This window comes from Mandrillus leucophaeus, unplaced genomic scaffold, assembly GCF_000951045.1.
Source record: "Mandrillus leucophaeus isolate KB7577 unplaced genomic scaffold, Mleu.le_1.0 Scaffold62, whole genome shotgun sequence".
Lineage (NCBI taxonomy): Eukaryota > Metazoa > Chordata > Mammalia > Primates > Cercopithecidae > Mandrillus > Mandrillus leucophaeus.
Genome location: NW_012106697.1, coordinates 71,905 through 77,816, shown reverse-complemented (window position 1 = coordinate 77,816; position 5,912 = coordinate 71,905).

The window sequence follows — 5,912 nt, the reverse complement described above, 5'->3', positions numbered from 1 at the left end:
AGAAAGAATACTCTTTTTTTTCTTTCTTTTTTCTTTTTCTTTCTTTTTTTTTTTTTTTTTTTTTTTTTTTTTTTTTTTTTTTTTTTTTTTTTTTTGAGATGGAGTTTTGTTCTTGTTGCCTAGGCTGGAGTGCAGTGGTGTGATCTTGGCTCACTGCAACTTCTGCCTTCCAGGTTCAAGCGATTCTCCTGCCTCAGCCTCCCAAGTAGCTGGGATTACAGGCGTGCACCACCACGCCTGGCTACTTTTTGTATTTTTAGTAGAAACAGGGTTTCTCCATGTTGGTCAGGCTGGTCTTGCACTCCCGACCTCAGGGTGATCTACCCACCTCAGCCTCCCAAAGTGCTGGGATTACAGGAGTGAACCACTGCCCCTGGCCACATTTATTTAGCATTTTGTTTATAAGAACAGTCTACAAATAGTCCTATGCGTTTTTATGAGGGTCTGATTAATCCCTAATATTTGTTTGCTTGGGTTTGGGGAATCAACTATATTCTTTAACAATTTCAAATGATCTCTGCATTTATTGTTCTGTCTGGAAGTTTCGTATGACTGGTTTTCCAGGTTTCTGATCTATCTTCTATATCTCTAATAATTTTTTTTCCTTTTTGATTATTCATTTTACATTTGAGATATTTCACTAGTTGTATGTAATTTTAAAATTATATATTTATTCTCTGCTTGACAAAAGCTACATGCACAAATTATCAGCATGGTAATTTCTCTGTTCAGCAGGGTCCCGCTAATACTAATTAAACTAATAGTTGCATTATGTACACGAACTACCAAACTTTTTTTTTGTTTTTTTTTGAGACGGAGTCTCGCTCTATTGCCCAGGCTGGAGTGCAGTGGAGCGATCTGGGCTCACTGCAAGCTCCGCCTCCCGGGTTCCCACCATTCTCCTGCCTCAGCCTCCCGAGTAGCTGGGACCACAGGCGCCGCCACCACATCTGGCTAAATTTTTTGTATTTTTAGTGGAGACGGGTTTTCACCGTGTTAGCCAGGATGGTCTCGATCTCCTGACCTCGTGATCTGCCCACCTCGGCCTCCTAAAGTGCTGGGATTACAGGCGTGAGCCACCACGACCGGCTAAACTTTTTAAAAAAAGTTTAATAATGACATTTTAATCCTAAGATTTTCAGTATATTGTTTTACATGATGTCTTTTTACCCTTTAATTTTTTTTTACTAATTCAACATTATGATTTATTTATTTATTTATTTATTTATTTTTATTTCTTCTAAAGAAAAGAAACGAGATACATGTGCAGAACATGCAGGTTTGTTAGATGTGTACATGTGTGCCATGGTGGTTTGTTGCACCTATTGACCCATCCACCAAGTTCCTTCCCGTCTCACTTCCCACCCCCTGATAGGCCCTGGTGTGTGTTGTTCCCCTCTCTGTGTCCATGTGTCCGTGTGTTCTCATTGTTCAATTCCCACTTATGAGTGAGAACACACGTTGTTTGTTTCTCACTGTCTCTCCAATTTATCCCCACCACTCTCCTTCCTCTTCAGTAGGCTCCAGCCATTCCTAACACACCAGCCTTGCTTTTGACTCATGGATGCCTCAATCATCATTTCTTTGTAGGGAATCTGCAAGTAGTCAGGTGGATGACCTTTCTGCCATTCGGAGATCAGCTCGCAGACGACCTCAGAGTCTTCTTTTTCTTCTTCCTGATTCTATCTCATTAACCTGTGTGGCTACCTTGCTCTGAAAGTATCTTATTTCTTTTTGCATATTTTATTGATATTATTACCTCTCAACAAGAATCATCAACCCTAGGAGATTACAGGCCTTGCTTTTGTTGGTTTATTTATTTGTTTTCATTCTTGAACTCCACAAGCCTAGATCACGGTCTGGAACACATGGGTTTAATAAGCATCTTTTAAATAAATGCATTGATTGTGATAGGAAGTTAGAATGTGTCATAGACCTTGCGTAGAATTTGAAAACTGTAAAGAAAATTTCTGAAAAATATGTTTTATTACAATTAAAAGCAAAAGAATTTTGAAGAGTGAAAATAAGTTTGTGCATAAAAATTGCTAAGGAAAAGGATTTATGCAGAAGAGATTTTAGTTCAAGTTAGGATTGGAGATGCATTCAAAATGTCCATCCAATCAATGTACAATACTAACATTGAAATAAGCTTAAATTGTCAAAGGCAATTAAGTGTTGATGTGCAAAATACTGGCATTTTTTTTGACCCCATTATACATGTATCATTTTGAAGATATTATTTGTATACAAACATAAAAACACATTGTTATGATTTAAAGTTCAAATAATTACAATGTCAAAAATCCTTTTACATGGATCTGCCCTATGATTACATTATCATGACTATATAAACAATTATCTTGCTACTTGGTGAATAAATGCATTCCCTAAAACAAATTTTGGAGAAATGTAAGAATAATAGAGAAACAAGAAGCTGTTTCCAGTATTACGTGGTAATATTAGTGATAATCCAGGGCTAAATTTTCAAAGAGTAATGATCATTAATGTTTAATATGTTTGTATTTAATAGTCCTGACTAATTGCGTTAAGTATGCTTATTTGCCTTTATCCCTCATTTTCTATGTAATGGTAATGTTACAATAACATTACAATAGTTTACCTAATTTGCCAACATAAGACACATACTTTTAGTGGAACATTTTATACTTTCATAGCTTAAAAAGACATTCCAGATTAATTTCAATAATTAAGATCCAAATTCTAATACTAACTTTTGTTCTGTTGCAAGAATAATTAATGTTTGCCTTGATTTGTCTATGCTTGCTCTTCTTCAAAGTTTAACACTGTAAAGATATCAATAGTTTTTGTGATTCATTAGCACCTTTGAAAACTATGGTAGCCCTATATATGCTTCTATTCATTTCACTTGTGATCTGCTAGCATGGTTGAGTTATTGAGTTTGGTCATTATTATTCTGGAATTAGTAATTTAGCACTTCATTTTCAAAGCACTGAATTTGAGATCAAGGGAATCAGAGTCTGCCAAGCAAGTTAAACTTTTGTCTTTTTCCTATATGGTCTTAGTTCTCACAAGACTTCTAATGCGGAAGGTCATCTCCTTGGCATGTTTAATTCATCTTCCCCTTCAACTTTAAGTTACAAAGATAAAAATATTCCAAATATTTGAAGCCTACAAAAGGCAACAGAGCTGTTTATTCCACTCTTTTAATAGGTAAATTTATTCATCAGTAAAATGTATATGGCACATTAACAATGAGGATTTCATGACCGTAATAAGAAAAATAACCTCTTATTTATAATCATTAAGTAACAGACTAAACACACACACACACACATATGTGTGGGTATGTATTTAGAAATTTATGCATATATACATATATGTATACAGAAGCATAAAGATGAATACATACACACACTTATAGAAGATAAACATGTTGATATAAATAGATCTATACATATGTACATATGTATATGTGCATATAATAAATATTTCAAAAATAAATGATGCTGAAGTAGTTGCCTAGGGCTGGGAGAAGGATGGAATGGGGAGTTATTGTTTAATGGGTACAAAGTTTGAATTTTACAAGATGAAAAGTTATGGAGATTGAGAGTGGTGATGGTGGACAACATTGTGGATGTATTTAATGACTCTTAGCTGTACACTTAAAAATGGTTAAGATGGGAAATTTTAAATTATGTGTATTTTGCCACAAAAAAGTGAAAAAAAAAGGCTTTGAGTTAATTGAATATCCATATGGAAAAAATTGATGTTTATCCCTTCCTACCTTACGATCTTGACAGTAAAGAAAAGTTAATATCAAATGGATTACAGATCTAAGCAATATATTTAGGATTATATTTCTCAGTGTGAAAGTGAAACAGTAAAGCCAGTAGAAGAAAATATAAAAGATTTTGATTGTTGAGCAGGAAATATTAATTAAAGTAGGACCCAAAAGTGTTATTTATTTTACAAACTGACCAACAGGATTTATTAAAATGAAGAACTTACGTACCTTAAAAGACACCATCAGGAGAGTAAGTGAGCATGCCACCTAGTTGGAAAATAATGTGTATATCTCACAGAGAACTCACATCCATAAGATTTATTTGAATCAACAAGTAAATAAAAGAAAATCCAGTAAATAAATGGCCAAGAGACCTGAACAGGAATTTTCTGAAAATGATATCCAAATTATAAATAAACATAATGATTTACCTAACTACTTTCATCATCAGATGCAAGTAAAAACACAATATAATGCCACTATACACACACCAGAAGAGCTAAAATTAAGACATCATACCATATATGGTGGTGGGAATGTGAAGTAACTGAAAATCTGATACACTGCTGATGGGAGCATCATCTTATAGAAGGATTTTAGAAAACTGTTTGCCACTATCTACTAATGCTGAAAATGCATATGTCCTATGGCCCAACAATTCTAGGTATATATACTGAACAGAAATGTGTACATAAGTTTACCAAAAACATGTGCATTTTGCAGAAGCACAATGTGTAAGAGCTAAACACCGGAAATATCACTAGAGTTTTGGGGTTTCTGATTTGTTTCTTTTGTTTGTAAATGATTTGTCTTTGATTTTTGCTGTGGTGAGTGCTTGTTGTTTTATCTTTCCAGCATCTATTTTCTTTCTCCTTCTAACTAGAGTAATTTCCCAGTGAATCTGTTTCAGTTGCACGTCACCATTTTCTTATACTCTAATAACAGGAGTGGGCTCCTTTTTCTTTTATAGGTTTGATTCTCATGAATAACTTGTACCCCAAACTTTTTTGCATTGTCTTCTTCTAGATAACCCAATCTGTGACAGTGTCAGTTATTATTGATTTTATATTATAGACTAACACTTTTCAATTATATATCAGTTGATATATATTTGTACACTATGATATATATTTTTATATTTTATCTATATTTATATCTATGTATCAATACCTCTGTAGCTAGAAAGAGAAAGACACATACACAACACACACAAACACACACACACACACACACACACACACACACACACACCCCTACAGAGGAAGAAAGAGAGAGGTCCAAAGTTATAACTCTGATTTATGTTGTCTCAGTCTTTGGACGTCTCTGCATATTTTTTTCTTTTCTCTTATTTAACATGAGGGATTTGGTAGCATAGAATACTAAAATTCAGTTTATTATAAGACAGCTTATATCACACATGGCAATAACTGTCTTCTTTCAAACACCTAAGTGTTCCTTTCATCTGTTACTTTGCAATGGCTAAATCTTTTAGAACAATTTAAGTAACAGTGATAATAAAAGGGATCCTTGATTTGCCTGTTTCTTTGGTGAAACTAACAAGTATTTCACTATGAATTCTAGGAAGGAAAGCTGAGAGGGCAGTTCTTTGTAATCTTCAATGTTATTCTACCTCCAATAGTGTGTTTTAAATCCATCTATATATCTATCTAATCAGAAAATATGTTGGGTGTTTACCAAATATCTTTGGACATTTATAAAAAAATTTTACATCAGTATTTACCATTTTTCTTTTGAGGTTTGTTTTATTGTTATATTTAAAATATGATAAGGCTACAGTTTTAATTCTTTGAACATTTTTACTGTTATATACATGAATTTGGAAACTTATTGTTTTTGTGACCTGTAGCTATTTATCTGAACTTATCTAATTATTTCCTGAAATAATCCACAGATGCTTTCAGATTAGTCTCCATTTTTACTAATTTTGTAATTTTCTTTTTCATAAATTTGTATCAATTGCTTTCCTGATTCTTTTGATCCACCAGGGTAATTACTATTTTTTCTACAATGCAGATTATTACACGAATGTTGTAAAACTATTTGGAATAAAGTGATATTATAATATTTTTAAAGTATTCTTTACATATAATAATATCAGCATTATTTTCCCAAATGTTATTTATTT